General features: G+C 34.9%; 1 pseudogene across 1 annotated transcript in view; it reads right to left on the reverse strand.

Annotated features, from left to right (window-relative positions):
- LOC114283319 (rRNA biogenesis protein RRP5-like) overlaps positions 1–18,158 on the reverse strand; it is an 85,532-nt pseudogene extending 67,374 nt beyond the window's left edge. Inside the window, exons 1-8 of the transcript XR_014332422.1 lie at positions 17,888–18,158; positions 17,575–17,798; positions 15,575–15,715; positions 15,195–15,368; positions 8,216–8,315; positions 1,419–1,537; positions 1,197–1,319; positions 1,010–1,081 (exon numbers count right to left, since the gene is read on the reverse strand). The product of XR_014332422.1 is annotated as an rRNA biogenesis protein RRP5-like (transcript). The remainder of the gene's footprint in view (positions 1–1,009; positions 1,082–1,196; positions 1,320–1,418; positions 1,538–8,215; positions 8,316–15,194; positions 15,369–15,574; positions 15,716–17,574; positions 17,799–17,887) is intronic.
- Positions 18,159–18,719: the final 561 nt, after the last annotated feature.

Below are 18,719 nucleotides of genomic sequence, written 5' to 3' on the forward strand. Positions count from 1 at the left end.
GATTGTCTATTAATTATTTAAATCTAGTTATATATATATATATTGAATTACGGTCAGTTTTTGTTAATTTTGATTGTTTGTGGAGATTAATATTAATCTTCATAGCAAATAAAAATGTATAAAAAATAATATGTTTTTATTGTCGTATCCCTGCAATGCCCATGTCCTCATTTTTTTTAAATCACCATATCCCTTGCCAGTGTTTGTGTCCGTGTTTGTGCTTCTTCGGTTGGAGTCTAACACTCTAATATTTACAATGGCTCTTGTATTTAATGAGTGAACATTTAGCTTCACCATAAAAAAATGGATTGTTGATGTACAATCATATAATTTACAATTAATAAGTGTGCAATTAATTATCTCTTGAAGCCTTCCAATATAAGTATCTATGTGGTGCAAAGCACAAAATACTGTCACATCAAATAAACTACATATTATATCATTCACTATAGCATTCTCTGATTTCACCCGTGTCCACAAATCTTATCTTTTCCTACACATGAAATTAAAACATTTTATTGCAGTAAGTTCAAGATTCATATGATGCAATTGAAGTATTGATTTTAACCTAAGTTTTGAGTTTCAAGGACATGTCACATAATTCACATTAACAAAACTATCAAAACATAATTACATTCCAGCCTAACATGCTTTACTAGAAAAAGAAATTGTTGTCAACCGCTTGTACTAGGAATTACAGTAGTCTTTGTGCTGAACTTGTCACTCCAAAAAGATGATATCAATGTTTACCAGATGTCTAAAGTCTCATTATTGTTCTTGAATACTTTGCAAACTTGTCCCAAACTTCTAAACAAACTTCGAATCCAAAATAAATCTCAAGACCTAAACTTATGGCAAAAAAGTACACAACCATGAACACCTTAAGCCTTAAGCTCAGATACGCCAAATGACAACAGCAATAAATGGGTTAGATAAAGGGGGGCAAAGAATCCTATTATAGATTTCTACACCAGAGATACCAAAAAAATGGGTGAGAAAGTGCCCAAACCTTCTTATTTTGATTGTAATCATCTTTCCAATTTGAAGTAGGGAATGCTTTTTGCAAGTGAAATATGTCAACCTGTAAAGATATGAAATGAAAGATCACGGTGGCAGACAGTTAAATTGAACAAATTTATAACCTGTTAAATCATGATCTTATTGCTGCAAAAATATGACAGACACTGCAAACTCACAGTTCCCGTAAAGTACGTAAGGAATGATAACATGATTCCGTTTTCAAGGGTTGATTGTACACATGCATTAACCATCATGCCCGGAATGAGAAGATCAATTGAAATGCCTTTAAGCTCCTTGGTCTGTATAGAAGTACAAATTGAAGTGTTAAACAACAAAATAAATTGCTTGAGAACAGGACAATTAATAATAAAAGAATACTAAGCAATGACAAGGCATACCACACATTTAGACACCATATCAGCATCAGAACTCAGATAAACTACTATACGAGTTTTGTCGACGCTTTTGACAACCCCTTGTAAAAGTTGTCCAATATTGACCCTAATTTCCCTGCTTTCTGCCAGAGAAGGGTAAAAAAAATGAAAAAATAAAACATGTTACTAGATGAGCTGCAAATCACAAGCCACTAATGCAACCATAAGAGAGTCCTCATAAACATATTACAAGTAGATTGCAACATAAGAGAGAATTCTGAGAGAGAAAATATAAAAATAAAAGGGAATAGTGTTTGATTTTTGCGAAACAAAGAATGGCCTGATCGTCATTGTGAAGCTTATACTTAATAATTTCAGGGGATATTTTTTCATAAGAAATGAAGACCTCATTGGAAAAAAAAAGAGATGCACAACAAATTTATATATACAATGAATTGTAGAGTCAAATGATCCCATCTATGGAAACCAAGGTTTCAAATAATGGTTGCAGCTACCGTAACGGTTGTGATGGCAGTGACGTGGCAGAGTATAACGGCCGTAGTGTAATGGTTGCGGCAACCAGAACCATGAATTTATTTTTTTTCTTCATGCAATTGAAAGAAAACTGACCAATACACTTGTTTTATTTCAGAATCACATTTATTGAGATTTAAAATAGATTTTGATAAATTTTGTTTTTTTTAAAGTATTATACAATATATGCCATATTTTAATAATATTTTCCAATTACTATAAATACATTTTTTCAATAATCAATGATTTTATATATCACAAAATTACATTTGGTTAAAAAAAAAATCAATTTCACATTTAAATGTGTACAAAATTATATGTGGAATCTTGGATTAAAAAGAGAATGATTTGAAGACATCCATAAAATTATGCAACCATCCCACTTAATGTCCATAAACTAAACTCAATTCACTAAATAAATAAAAACAACGATCTAATCTAAAATTTAAAAAAAAAATTAAAAAATAAAGGCAATGTTCATAATCATACAATAAACAAAAATACTAGCAGTGTTTTTATATTTATAATTTCATATTTAATGTAATCACATTAAATAAATTGCATAGGAAAAAAATTGGCAGATAAATGACAATCTATGTAAATAATAAATAAAAGTAGAAACAGAATTGTAGATATTAATGACTGTTATAGATAGTGTATAACATCTCTATCATCTATCTAGAGAACATCACTCTAAAGCATATCAAAAGACAGCACTCTTCCAGATCATATCAAAAGACAGTCAATAAAAGAGAAGGTTAAAAGAAATATCTAGAAGCTAAAGCTCCCTGATGAGGTGACCCCATCAATGGCAACGGCATCCTGTTGTCTCTCGTCTCCTCTCCTTTCCTTTCAGGCTTTGTCAATCTCACTCTATCTCCCACTGACCATGCAAGTCAAAGCCCACTAGGGCCTCTAAGGTCATCTACAGGTTTGGAACCCTCTCCCTCTCTTGATCCGAGATTCTAAAGTTGTTCAAACCTTTCAAAGATAAAAATAAGGCTATAGATAATACATCTGAGGATTCTGAGGTATATCAATAATTTTTGGTTGAAGGGCTCTAAAAACTTTGTTTTTCCAAACCAAGGATGTTTGAAGGGCCCTGAAAACTTTGTTTTTTTCCAAACCAAGCCTATTTAGAGGCTTACCTGCACCTTAATGGGACATTAAGACTGTTACTCTACCGTTACAGCAGTTACACATGCAATTTTCTGTCACACTGCAAAAGTGGGCATAACGGGTGGCGCCTGAGACCGCAACCATTACATAGCACCGCTTTTTGAAACTTTGCCCATAACTAAGAAACAACAATATCAGAAGCTAAAGACATGCCACGAAGTATCAAATGGGAAATGTGGTTCAAGTACTACTAGGAACATGAGAAAGAGGGGTCCAGAGTTTTACGCTTGATCATGAAGAAGAAAAAAGTTCTAGGAGCGGAGTAAGGTATTCACCTTTCAATCTCAATATTTTTCTTTTCTTTTTTCTTTTCTTTTTTTTCTAAGAAACGACCTTTGTATATAAGGTATGAGGTTCAAAATTTTCAAAAAATTCAAAATGCATTATATTGGCTCAGCACAAAAATTGAGCTCTCCTACATTATCAACTAACTAGGGCAAAAGAGGATTCGAAAAAAAAAACAAAAAAAAAAATCCTTCATACCAAAATGAGAACTATGCAATAAACAAATCTTTAATTTTTGCACCACCAACTCTGTATCCTCAAAAGTGCATCCATCTCTTTCTCTCCACAACCACCACGTGATACAATCATCCATGCTTTTTTTAGTAAAATATCCCAACCTTAATGGGATGAGTTTGGGAATGGGCAAGTAGAATCTGATTAGGTTCAGGAGGGGCTGGGTGGGAAAGGGGCAACTTAAACTCAAGCATATAAATTCTCATATATATAATTATATTTTAGAGCAAATTACAAATATACCTCCTAAGATTTGCTTAAAATATGGATTATCCCTTGTAATTTGGAAAATTACAAATACCTTCTTATCAGAATTTTTTATTTAACAGAATTAACTAAAAAAATAAAATTTTTGACTACTCTTCTATAGAATAATAAAATTACATGAATTATTAATTAAAATAAATTTCTGACATCATTAAAAACTGTTAATTCATTTGATGATTTATTAACAAAAGAGACTATTTGTTATGAAATTAAAAACTTCAACAGGTGGAATGTAATTTTCAGAATTTGTATTTTAAATTAACCTCAGGGGGTGTATTTGTAATTTACCCTATATTTTAATATATATCCACGGGAGCTTCTATTTGCACCCTAAAATGTAGGTCGAGGACCCCATTACTTTGAGCACCCCAATAATAAATTTGAAATTTTATTTATTTGTTTGGACACTCTAAATAATACCTATCCTAATCTTAAAAGCTCTAAAACCCTATACAAATCTACTTTGTACACCCTATTACCAATAAACAGAGGAACAAAAACCACATTTGGAGTCTCTGGAATTCCAAGCGACGAAAAGGGATTCTGAGTTCATTCGAGACGAAGAGGGTCTCTCTCTACTCCTCTATGCAATCCGTCTATCAAAGCAAACTACTACTCCTACATCAACCAACGGTAGGGCTGTGCAAAATATTTGCCCAATCCGTTAAAATTGTACCGCGGTTTAAACTTTAAAATTTATAATCCGCCTTCGAAACCGCTCTGCTCCGCTATAGTTAATACATATATATTTTTTAACCTATAATAAAATATGAAAGTAAAAATGAGTGTGAAAGATATTTAATATGTGAAATTTATTACAAATTAGTAGTTATATATATGAAAAATATTATGTAAAATTAGTTTGTGTCATATATATGAAAAATATTATGCAAATTAGTATTATATATTATGCAAAAACTTGATAATTGGCTAAAATATTCTTCAATCTACCAATCCATCCAAAACCACTCAAACTGCAATTTACCAATCTATCAATCTGCCAATCCGCCATTCGGTTCATAATTTCACTCTCAAGCTACCCGAACCGCACCGCGCACACCCCTAACCAGCGGCTACCTAGTCCCAGTTGTTTCAAATGGATACTCAATGCGGAACAAAATATATTTGTCCGCATACTTAATTCCAAACATATGAAGTTTATTCGGATACTCAAGCCCAAACCACAAAAAATTGATTCCGATTGTTTCATATGGATACTCAGTGCCGAACAAAATATATTTATCCGGATACTTAATTCCAAACACGTGAAGTTTATTTCGGCCAGTTGTTTCATATGGATACTCAGTGCCGAACAAAATATTTTGTCCGGATACTTAATTCCAAACATGTGAAGTTTGTTCGGATGCTCAGTGTCAAATCAATTCGGAAAACTAACCTACGAAAAATGATGAACAACAATTAAACACTTAATTTCTCTATAGAAAATTGCTTGGAAACGTCTTCTTTATTATCCATTATTGATTTCAATATGAAATAGAATACAAGAATGATGGATTAAAGTAAATAGGGTTGGGTTAGGGTTGGGTATGAAGATGCAAAGTGATGAAAGTAGGAAAAGAATAGGGAAGATGAATATTGGGGCTGATGATGAATGGGGTTTTCAAAACCCTTTTATTTACACTTTTTCCAAAGTCAAGTACTTTTTGGTCATTTTAAATAGGGACTTAATAGTAATAAAAAAAATATATCATTAAATTGGGGCGCCTAATCTACTTTTTGGGGTGCAAATAGAAGCTCCCATATATCCACAAGTAGGAACACTTCTATGAAAGAAGTGTCGTGTCAGACACGGACACTCTGCTAACACTCCTAATTTATTGTTTCTTCTTCTTTCTCATATAAGCAATGACAATGATTGGTATGTATATACCCTGTCTTCTTTAGGTTATCAATAGAAGGAATAGTCATCTATTGTTTCCTCTTTCTAACGTAAGCAGCACAACACTAATAAAGTGATTAGTGAGCCTATATCCTTTCTTCTTTAGTTTATCAATAGTAAGAAAAGAGTCTAACGCAATCATCCATACAAAGAATGCCACCTTTGTTGGCGCTCCCAACTCCCAAATCACCTCAAAAGGAAATAAGATCCTCACCCTACCAAATGTTAGAGAATAATAGGACTTTACCAAGAAAATCCCATTACCATGATTCCGCCAATCTTACTCCTATGAACAGTAATTCTGTATAGAAGCTCAAAGAAATAACTTATAGCCTCCAATTACTAGTCCTAGAGCAATCTAATGAGAGATATTCCCAAACCATTCCGGAGTCTCATGTAATCTGCTATCAAAGTTTCCTAGTTCACAACAACACTATGAAGATCCAAGGTCACTATGACCATCACCACAAAGCTCACGTGCTTGACAAAGTCAGACCATCCTCTATCGTCACCCTTCTCCATAGATTGTCTTTCTATTCTCCGAATATCCAAAGTCATTTACCCAACAAGGCTAGATTAAAAAGGCAAAAATGATGAAAGCCCCCTATCCACAAAGTAGGCAAGCAAGCTAGGGAACCCTTAATAAGAGTGATTCTAATCTCTTATATATAGATATTCCCTTTTCCATCAAGTGATGATATTTGAAAATTAGGATGATTTCAAAAAAAAAAATCGATACATAATCATGTCTCTAGTATTATTAGTCTTATTTTATGACTAGTTTTAATTTACTAGGATTTTAAGGTAGCGGTATTTTGGTAATTTTCATATTTGCTAACTTGGGTTGTAGGGGTTGGCATGTGGGTCAAATTACTGAATTGAATTTTATTCATATTTTCTTATTTGGTCTTAAATTGGTTTCAGAAGTAAAAGAATTTTTAGTAGTTCACTTCTCTTGTTATAGTTGGAATAGGAAGTCTTTAAAGTCTATATGAAGTCATGTAATTCTTCTAATTCAATAGATTTGATATTTAAGAAAATTTTCAAAGCTTTTGAAGCTTCTTTACGGATTGTGTGATGCAATCAAATGCTAGGTGTAATGCCTAAAAGATTCTAAGAGTGATTCCGCAACCTGTCTTCTTCTTCTCCTTCTTTCCCTCTTGTATTTTCTGCACTTTAACAGCCCCTAAACAGTGCCAAATCTCATCTTTTCATGCTTAAACTCTTAACCATATATTATCCTAAACAAGCCCTACTTGTCCCCTATACTTTTATTGCAATTTCAGCCATCTATTCAATTAAAATCAACTCTTAATTTTCAAGAAACAATAACTTAACAATGATGTTGATATTTCATAATCATATATACATTTACAAGTAACGATGACCCAATAATAACGAACTTGTAGAACCGTTAGGTTTAACTAACCTCATCCATGTAATATTAAAATATATTTATTTCAATAAAATAGCAATAGATGAATTCATATTGGAAATTACTTTAACCTTAAACATTTTTAGAATATACATTCTGTTTTTTTTTTTTTAAGGAAAAAAAAAGAAAAAAAAAAAGAGAGAAATGTTTAAAACATGTTGGGTTTGACTGAATCTGATTGGATCCTATTAAAAACTCCCTCATCTAAAAAAAAAAAAAATCATATATATATATTGGTTATTTCGCACTAAACCCTCTTAGAAGTTGTATTATGTCATTTTAACTAAAAAAATGAAGAAAAAAATTGAAATATGTCAAACATGATCGCTTCAAGAATTGCATGAATTGTAAAAAGTGAATCGAATCGTAAATCGATTGTGAATTGCGCGATTCACTAGAGACTCACTTCCAAAATAGATTCACCCATAGATTCATATCGATTTTGTAAAAATTGTGAATCGAATCGTGAATAGTAAGATCCTGATAACAAAGCTCTGGATCATTGGCTTCTCAACTGTGAGGTGGTTAGGGAGCTTTGGGATTTGTTGTTAGGACATTTTTGGGGTTCTTTGAGTTATCCCTGCTTGATTAAGAGAGTTGTTGGAAAGTTGGGAATGCTGCAAATGGAGGAGAACAAAGAGAGCTTGATTGAAAGCTTCTCCCTGCATTTTGTGGTTTTATGAAAAGAAAGAAATGGGTGCATTTTTTATGATAACAGTGTTAGCAACTTTTATGTTCAAGATTTGTCTTTTGCATAGTTTTCCTTCATGGTGTAAAAGATTTTTTGTCAATCCTCATCTACTGTAGATTTCATCAGGAGCTCAACTTGGCATCAAGCCTTCTTTGATACTCTTGAATACAGGTTGCGTACCCTTTGCCCTTTTGTTTTTTTCTAATACATATTTACTTATCAAAAAAGATGTAACAAAGATTAATTAAAAGATAAAAAGTGACTAGAATGGATATGCTAGGATGACTAGCGATTACCAGCTTGACTGTTTTTCGACATAAACCCAGTAAATGAAGGCAATCCAAAATGAAGTATATAGCCGTGGTCTTCAATGCTCTTCACATATGCAGTGATAACCTGTAAATCATACACAATTAGAAAAAGAAAAGAAAAAATCATACCAGAACATAAGCATGAGAGATAAACAAAAGATATGGTTAAGAGTAGAGTGTTCAACTCAAACACAATTTCGCAAGAAACAGACTCCACATCAAACCAAAAAGAGTACCTTACCTAGCCTCTTTTGTCATATAGGCAAATAAGGGAATAAAATTTTTATTTTACAACTTCAAAGCTAGATAATAAAGAGCTAAAAGAGCACATAATAATTAATAATGTAGCAATAATACTTAGGAGTCTTATTTTTTCATGGGTAATTGAAAAGGGAGGATTTAATTTGAGTATTGGCATACCTCTGGTATAGAGGACTAGGCAGTGTTTTTAAAGGCTCACGGCGCACCAAGTCGCTAAAGGTCTCTTAGGAGCAAGGCGCAAGGAGCAAGGCGCAAGGTGAGGTGCGGGCTTTATTGAAGCAAGGCACGCAGTCTTAGTAAAAAATAAATAAATTAACATAGACTAATGACTCATACTAGTACTAAGACAAATTATTAAAAAAAATAAAAAAATAAAAAAATAAAAACTAAATAAAAGAAGAAGAAGAAAGTAACCAAGGCAAATTATCGAATAATTCTCAAACCATAGAATAAAAAAAGAAGACATGTGCTTGCTTATACAAATAGTTGTTATTCTCGTTTTACATTATTCCATGTAACAGAGAAGCAAAAAAAAAAAAAGACAGGAAAAAAAACCCAACCCAGCAATAGACAGAAAAAGAAGAGAAAGAAGAACCCTGCCCAGCAAAGAAGCAGGGAAGAGAGAAAGAGAGTCGAAGAAGCTGGAAAAAGAAAAAAACATAGAGCAAAGAGGAGGAAGAAGAAGAAGAAGAGAGAGAGAGAAAGTCGAAAAAGAAAAAGAAAAAAACAGAGAGCAACAAAGTAGAAGGGGAGGGAGGAGGAGGAGGAGAGAAAAAATAAGTCACCTAGCAACCAACGAAGAAAAAGAACAAGGGAAAAAAAAAAAAAAAAAAAAAAAGTCGAATCAAATTGAATTGAATCACCTAACAGCAACTAACGAAGAAGAAGAAGAACTAACCTCAAGATTTCGAAGTCGAAGTCGAAGTCGAGAGAAACGAGCCCAGAGGAAGAGACGACACAGATTTCTTCAATAGATTAGGGATTTAAGCTGTTGACTGATTTGAGTTGAGTTATATTGTATGAGTTGTAATCCTATGGGTTGGAGCCTTTTGAACACAGATCAGAGCCGTTAGATCAGCATCAGAAACAAAAATAAAAACAAAAAAAGCCCTCTTAGGCTCGCACCTTGCGCCTTTCACCACCTGGCCAAGGCGCGCAACTCATTTAACGTGCCTCGCCTTGGATCCCTTCAAGACACTAGTTGCGCCCTAAGCCTAAGTGCGCCTTTCACAACACTAGGACTAGGGTTACCACAATTCTCACTAGTCATCATCATTCCTAAGTGGGGGAACCACAATGCTGTTAGGCACATCCTTCATGTGAGCTCACCTATTATGTGATGCAAGATTCTTCCCCAATTGTTTAATCCAGCACCTGGGGATTTTGATGACATGTATTCCTCTGTTACAACCTTAAGTTGAGTCCAAGGACAAGGCCTTGTTACTTAGTCCAAAAGGTAGCCCTCTCTGGGAGTGCTCCCTTAGTTGTACGGTCAAGCTCTTCCACACTAGCCACTCTGTGCTTAGCCAATATGATGATCTTAGTGGTCTGATCCAGTTACAGATGCTCGGTCATTGCCTATCTTGGCCCAAATAGTGGCTGGACCAACTCTAACATTCTCGACGCACAACCCTAATTCCAATATACGGTATCTAGCCCTAGCCCAAAGCTCGGCTCAGTCCAAGGGTGCTAGACTAGGTTTGGCCCATCTCGTGTACTTGGCCTATGCCCTTATCTAACCACATACGCAGGCTAGTTGGGCTTGACCCATGTGACGAGTTCGGCCCAATCTAGGCCTTGCCTCGGTCATATTAACTACCTTCATTTGCCCCTTAGCTTTCACTTGTACTTAGCAGTGTTTTAAAAGGCTCTAGGCGCACCGAGGCGACAAGGTCTCCTATAGCCTAAGCACAAGGCACGAGGCAAGGTGCGCGCCTCACCAAAGCGAAGCGCAAGTAGTAGAAGAAAAGCAAAATTATAAAATTGGCAAACTTTTCAACATAACTAATATATACAGAATTTCAAAAATCATAACCATTTCCAATAATCTTTAAACATAACATTCAATAATCTAAAAACTAGAAATATAATATCCAACGAAAGATATAAAGCATAACATTCAATCTTTTATCACTTTTCGCTCTCTTTTGACCACGTTTTGTCATTTTATATTGAAAAGTTTTGAATCCCTGTGGGTATTCCCACAAAAAAAGCACTTAATCAACAATTGGAGTAGAAAAATAGGTATGAGCTCACGTCTTGCGCCTCAAAAAAGAGCCCACACCTCACGCCTCAAAAAAAAAGCCCTCACCTCAACACCTAAGCTGCACCTTGCATATTACACCTCGCCTTGACCTGTTAGAAGCGCAAGGTTGCTCCTCATTGCAACTCGCGCGCCTTTTAAAACACCGGTACTTAGTGAAGTGGAAGCTTACTTCAGGGGCAATCTCCTTGTGATATTAAGTGTCTACCTCCTTAGCTCAGTCATCCCCCTGGTCAGACACAAATATCCGTTTGTGTACTGCTTGTGCACACGTGGCGCTTTTCAATTGGCAAAGCCAACCTGTCCTTAACCGCTTGATTTGCTCAATGTGACATGATCCGTTGTATTTTTCATCTTCCCCAACAAGTAATGATAGTACTAAACAACACCCTTTGGTTTCCCAATACACTTGGATGTCCCTTCTAGTTCAAAAGCTATGAGTACTACATCTTCCTTCCAATAAGGTCTTCCCCTTCCTAATGATCTAGAGTGCTCTCTCGCAGATTCTGTTTACTCCAATTCCATCATTCCCCTCCAACGAGCCTGTTCCAGCCCCAACTTTGAGCCCATCTGTTGTAAGTCGTCCTTCCTCACTAGCTTTGATTCCTAGTCCCACTTAGTTGCTTTGATTTCCAATACTGTTCTGGTTTCTCCCGATGTCCGCCATTGATTCTAGTGACTATTGCCATGATTTCCCCGCCGTTTATTATTTCCATGCTTTGTGAGGTTTCAACGCCATGGACAAGTTTCGGAGTAAGGTGGATACTCTCACTGCTATGGTGCGATTCCATCATGAGTACAGTGTTGCCAATGACGTTACATTATCATTGGCAAAGATGGATGCTAAACAGATGGGGACCAAATCAACAGTCGCCTTCCCCATAGCATCCATTGTTGAAGGCAGCCTTAGATTCTTATTAGACGCTTCGTTGCATCAGCTTTTCCATCAAGTCATGCTTACCTCGATGCAAGTCTCTATTAATGTCATTAGGATAGTCTGTGGAATCTCAACCCTTAATCACAAGCTCAGACTTAACCTTGAAATCTGAGACATCTTTCATTGCAATGGTTTATTCCACAACAAGGATTATAGCACATATTATTTGTGTGTTTGGTCGGCCGAGCTACATATTACTTGTGTGTCTGGTTGGCCGAGTTGCACCTAGTTACCAAGCTCTTTGATAAAGGACAAGCACAATGATGACTTCCTTCAAGTTAGGAGAAATTGGGAGTTTTCAGCCGATACTAAGGACCAAACAGAGAGGCTACCACTAATCGATAGCCATCCAAGTCTTGGACTGACCTCTCCTTTGATCTCAAATTCTTGATTATTTTGCCTAAGTCACTCGTTTGGTTCCCCTTTCAGGTCCTAGTTGACACAAGAGGCAGCCGACAACGGAGAACGTAGAAGCAATCAAAGCCACATTTCAATACAAAAAACGTTCAGCTCTAGAGTTGCTCGGTTACATACAAATCTACAGGTTTACTATCACAAAGAAAGTTAAAGTACTAATTATCTTCAAGAGTCTCCTGAGCATAAAGACGAGCATCAACTCGATTAGACACAAGTGCCTCTTCTTTTGTTCCAACCCGTTCTTCGAGCCAAGCTCCCAATAGCACTGTCTAGGGAGATAACCATGCTGAAGCAAAGAGTGATGCTTGATTTGGAGACCAAAGTGCTCAATTCCACATCTACACAAGGAACAGCTCTCTTGCCTTTCCTTAGACTAGGTAGTATGAGAGGCTTGTTTAGAAATTTATCTGAGGGAGAAGAACGTTTATTTTATTCTGAGGTTGAACTGAACAAGTCCCCCCCCCCCTCCCCAAACCGAGAGGTCCTGGAAGAGGCATAAGGAGACTAGCAAAGAACTAGTTGATGCCACATTGAAGAGCAAGGAACGAAAGAGTTGCTCGAGCTGTGGGAACAGCCTTTGATGCATACTGGCCGACTGATCAATACCACTAACTCCGTTGTAAATTCGCGAGAGATGGCTTTCGATCTGTCGAAAATCTTCTTCTTCCACTTGACATGGCCAACCACAACATTCCTTCAAGAAACCACATAATGAAGGGAATAGCCCAAATGCTAAACGTGGAAATGTGTTTTTGTACATATTTAAGTCTTTCCTCTCCCTTGTTAGCAACTAATTGACTGTCTTCTTCAATGTGTACAAAGGATGCATATCATTGATGATCTGACTACTTTAGAGGATTCCAAGAGGACCCCCGCATCTTGGCCTAAGACTTCTATTGCGTCAGATGAGAAGGCAAAGCTAGAAGCTGTGGAGCTAAGCAAGAAATTAGAGGAGAGGGCGGCCAAGCTAGAGGGTGTGGTGGCAATCAAACTCTAGGTGCGATGTCAAAGGCTTGTAAAAGTGATTCCAAAAACCAGATTTATTTAAAGCACTTTAACCCTCAAACATCTCACATCACAAGTGCAACCCTATAAAGAACTGCAAAATAAACATGTATTCCTATTTTTTGGATATTGTTCACAAGGTAGGAACAAGCCCAAACCAATCCCCAAAACTCGTATTTTTCAATCTCAAAACCCAACCCTTTGTTTCACTTTTAAAACCCTAAAATCCTCGTATCTTTTCACTCATCTAGCCTTTTAAAACTAACCGAAAGAGTCACATGCACTTTTTTTGTTGCTATACATTTGAGAACAAGAGTCACTCCTCTTAGTAGAGTGCAATTTGCACTGATTCTACATCACAAAAAAGCAAGGACATATGCCTAAGTGGGTACAAGATACAGGTGGTTTGCCTTTGTCTATCCTAGCACCTCATTAATAGTGGGACCTCAACTACTAGGACCACCAAATCACCAATACACAGATTTCAGATGTTTACAAAGCACATCACATGCCTTCTATGAAGCACGGATACTTCAAATAGGGTGACATATCCGTATTGTATCCGTATCAGATACCGATACTCCTTGGATACTCGCGGATACGTATCGGATACTTATTAAAAGTATCGAATACTTCTTTTTTATTTTTTCATTAATTTTGGAGTATCGGATACTTAATTTTGAAGTATCGGATACTTCAAGTCATGTTTACTTGTTTTATGAAATTAGAATTGTAACATTTCTTGCATAGTAATATAATATAATATAATTGCAAGTATAAATATAAGAATATTTTTCTAATACTTTGTTAAGTTCTTCGATAAGAAGAGTATAGTGAGTTAAATAATAGAATTTATCAAACTAATGTATCCTAATTATTTCATGCATGTCCCCCCTATAACAACATAGAAAGTAAGAATTAACAAGATAATATAACAATGGTAAAATTAATTATCAATAAATAAATAAGCAAGTAAACTTGAATACAATATTTTTCACTAGTGTCAAAGGAAAAAGCATAGGGACAAATTGTGAATTGTTCTATTATTGTAATATAAATATATTAAACTTGATCTTGAAATGAAATATTTGCAAAACCTATTAAAAATTTAAGAAGTAAACAAGCTACTAGCTTAAATTAAAACAAAATTCTTAAAAGTTAATATTTTGCATTATAAAATTACATTATGATTTCTCAACGTTCTTTAGTTTATGTGTAACTCACTATTAATAATTTTAAAAAATATATTTTTCACAAACGTATCCTAGCCGTACCGGTATCCTATTTTTTTAGATTTTGTCGTATCGCCGTATCCGTATCGTGTCGTATCCATATCTCGTATCCGTATCTATGCTTCCTAGCATGCCTTTATCTTGGTATGAGTCATCTCCTTTTGGAGATCTATCTCTTTCGCTCTCTAAGTCAAGCAAAAGCGCAAGTCCCTCGAGGGAGAGTGGAGCAAGCATCTTAATCAACCTTTAATTCTAGCCACCAAGTCACATGACCTGAGAGGTATTGCATAGGGTCATAGGGTCACACTCAACTGCCCTGTAATCGTGGAACAAACTCTACCAGAGAGGTCCCTAGGCTAGTGTAAGAGCATTGGATGCCATTGGGGGAAAAGGGGGGACGCAGCATAGGTGAAACACACTATAGTAAAAAATCACTCCACCACCAAACAAAAGGCATCGAGCATGGCATCGAGAGCAAGAGAGGCGACGCGCAAGAGAGGAGCATATTGAGCATGTTTACATAAGCATATTGGAAGTACCTTACTAATTGACTGTAAGCCCTAGGCTTAAGGTTAAGACATCGTTAGTCTTAAGTGACATGTCTCGACTCACAAAATATCAAATTTCAATATCTCATCACAAAATATTTTATTACACCTCTTCCTTTCACTAGTAACATTTATCATTATTAAAATTAATATTCATTTGTTATAGGATTGTGGTCAAAAAAAGTTGAATGAAAACAGGAAGGAACCAAAAATAAGAAGAAAGTATCATATTAGTATCAGAGTCATTTTCTTGCAAAAAGAAAAATTAAATCTTCAATGAAACATTTGAAAAAATGCATACCATTCCTTCTTGAATAACATCCAAGGTTAAGGTCTTATGCAACAAAGCAAGACGCAAAGAAAGCCAGATCTTTCGTTTCCCCTTCTCTTTCTTATCATCACCCAATTGCAGTACAATGCAAGAAACCAGTTGCCCAACATGATAAATGCTAGAAAGAAAATTAGTCTCCACATCCTGAGATAATAGAAAATAAAACCTTCTTACACTGAAATTATGAAAACAAACAATTTTAAGCACACATAAACGTAAGGAAGGAGGGGGAAAATCTAAATGAGAAAAATTAGTTCAAAAGCAGTAGAATAATAATGGCACAAAGACAGAAAATAAATGTCAAGGGAAGAACTATTTGGATATTCTTTATAGAAGAAGCAAGTCACCACCTTCACTTTATTATCTGAAATAGGATCAAATGCTTCACTTGCACGAACTAATCCACGCAAGCCCCCTGGAAGACTAATTACGATATCTTTCTCATTTACTTCAGCAATGACTCCCCAAAGCTTCATTCCAGGAGAAATATTCTAGGAATGCACAAAGAAAGCATAACTTTAAATTAGACAGCAAATTAATGTGGAAAAAAAATATATCCAAAATTAAGATGCTAAATTATTAACAGATGGCATCTATGAAGTTAACTTCAAAGTGTAGATAAGCTAGAAATACAAAAGTAGCAGTACCAATAATTACAAGAATTTTTGAAAACAATATTAGGCTTTTATTGAAATTTCATGCAATTTTTATTAAAATCTTCAAAATAAAGTTTACACACACTGTACTATTCTCAGGTTGCCCAGTCTCAATAGAGAGAAATAAAGAAAAAAAATACACAAAAAAAAAAAAATAATAAGAAGTATAATAGAAAACATTCACATATGGAACGAGAGAAGGGAAAATGAAATCGTATGACAGGACAAGGTCTATACAGTAAATCATAACATTATGATCAGGGTTGGAGAAAGTATGATCAGGAAGAAAACAAGTAGGGTTGGAGAAAGTATGATCAGGAAGAAAACAAGTGGGCATAGCAAAAGTAGTCACAAGACTCACAGCTGACACGTTTAGTCCTTAGACAGTCAAGTTGATCCAACAACTTCCATCGGGGTAGTCCATTAACTTCACATGAAATCAGGGGCAAGTTAAAGGAAGAAATACAAAATCTAACCACCTGGCTCAGACTTGTAAATTTTATTTTCCCATTTTAGCTCAAGTAGAACTTTAATTTTAGAAATTAAGCTCTCCTTGTATTCAGTATTTTATGGTCATGGTTCATTCACCCTTTAATATATATTAATTAAAATTTTACATGGATTGAGTTTGATCAAGTCATACGGATGTACATGTCTATGTATATAACATTCCCCCCTTCTTTCTTTTTTCTTTTTTTGGGTCAATTGATAGAGAGAATTTTTCAATATGAAGTGAATTATATCAGGGGCAAACATAGTCCAACAACTATAGAATAGAAGCCCCACAACTAATCTAGTGAAGAGCCCCTATAATAGGAAAGAAACAAGTAGCCTAACCAACCAACCAACCAACCTACAAACATACCCCATATTGGGGAAGAAGAGAACAATATTACGAAAGAGCGGGAAGAAATTATCAGTCCTTGCTCAATGCAAGAATTGACCCCCTAACCTCCCAAATAGAAATGTAGCAGGGTAACCAACTAAGTTAACCCACCCTTGTTATTTGTACCTTTTTCAAGGAATGTAAGCACCTTAAATTCATAGATCAAACTGAGAATGAAGCTGAAACATTGTCAGTTCAGTATTGTATTGCAGATGTATAGGTCCTCAGATTTCAGTTTTTCGGCCTGTCAAACAACTAAACAAAAATTCACCAAGTCTGGAAATACAGTAACTTAATTTAGTTTAATGAAATAGCATTATTAGCACCTAAATACGGCTGTTACCAACCATCTTATTACTTCCATCACCCAGTGAATTCCCTATTCAGCTTTGTAGTTACGCAGTTTTATCGGCTAACTCTAATCAAACTTGTAAATTGTTTGAGTCATTACTCAACAATCTTGTTTCTTTTCAAGCATTTCCTCTTTTATTCCCCCGCTTACTCTCCATTTTTTTTGTTTGTTTGTTTTCTTGCGAAACCACATTGTTGTTTTCAGCATATAACTCGAGTATCCAGTTCCTAAACTAGGAAAATCAGACATTTAGAACAGATGTCGCAGCAACAATACAAAAGAAAACTTGAATGAATTATACATCAAAACCCTATTATAATAATGATTCAAGGATGGGTCAACAATAGCATAGCAACCGAGAGAACCAACCATAGTACACACTAATGATAGAATAATCTATCTCCATACATATAATAACTTAAAACACAAACAATCAATTATCTAACAAATATTTACCTTCAAGGTGATCTTATTGGCAAACCTAGGTAATTTTCCAGAAATGCCATCACCAAAAAGAGAACCCAAATCATCCTCTTCTGCTGAATGATTTCGCTTTTGTAGCCTTTTATTCTTATTCTTATAATTATTATTATTCAACTCCCTCTCTCCTGATTCAAACTCCATATCAACATCATCGCCATCAACTTCATCGACTTCTTTCCCAAGTGAACTTCTTCCACCTAATAATAATAACACATACAAAACAACAAACAAATTTAAAACCATACATACATACATACATGTAATATATATATATATATATACGAACCACCTCTGGCTGTGGCTCTGGGGAAGTCAGGGACGTCGTCTTGGAGTTGCATAGCCAATACTTGTGTTTCGTCTGTTTTTCTTGTGGGGTTGAATGATTTCTTAGATGGCTTCTGGAATTTCTGCTCAGATTTCTTGTTTGAAATTTTCTTGGAAGGTCGTGCCATTTTACCTGAAATTTTTCTAAGCAACCAAACACGTTCTAGGGTTTTGAGGCAAGTGATCGTTTAAACCCTAAACCCTTAACCAATAAAAAGCATGAGATGCGCGGAGGCTTGAAGGGCTTTAGACAAAACGGCTGATGATAATGTTTATATATATATATATATATCAAATAAATACAATTGTTAATTACACTTTTTGTCCTTCTAATTTGATTTAAATTTTATTTTAATCTCTATTATTTTAATTTAAATAATTTAATTCTTATAGCTGCCTTATTTGATCAGATGAAATTGCACTTTTTATCCTTCTAATTTGATTTAAATTTTATTTTAATCTCTATTATTTTAATTTAAATAATTTAATTCTTATAGTTGCCTTATTTGATCAGATGAATTATAATATAATATTTGAATTATTGATTCATGAAACTCACATTTTATTATTTTGTTACAAATTTTATTATTCAGTTTAAATTCCAATGACTATCTAACAAAATTGATGAATTTTTTAATCTTACAATTAATAGCACAAAGCATATATATAATTGGTTATAGACCAATTTTTCCTTACTTGATCATTGACCAAATATTGCCTAAACCTTGTTACTTCGAGTAGTATTTGGGCCGTTACCTTTATTTTTGATAACATTTACATTTTTGAAAACTATT

Source organism: Camellia sinensis, chromosome 6 (genome assembly GCF_055761805.1).
Source record: "Camellia sinensis isolate YWXY chromosome 6, ASM5576180v1, whole genome shotgun sequence".
NCBI classification, from domain to species: domain Eukaryota; kingdom Viridiplantae; phylum Streptophyta; class Magnoliopsida; order Ericales; family Theaceae; genus Camellia; species Camellia sinensis.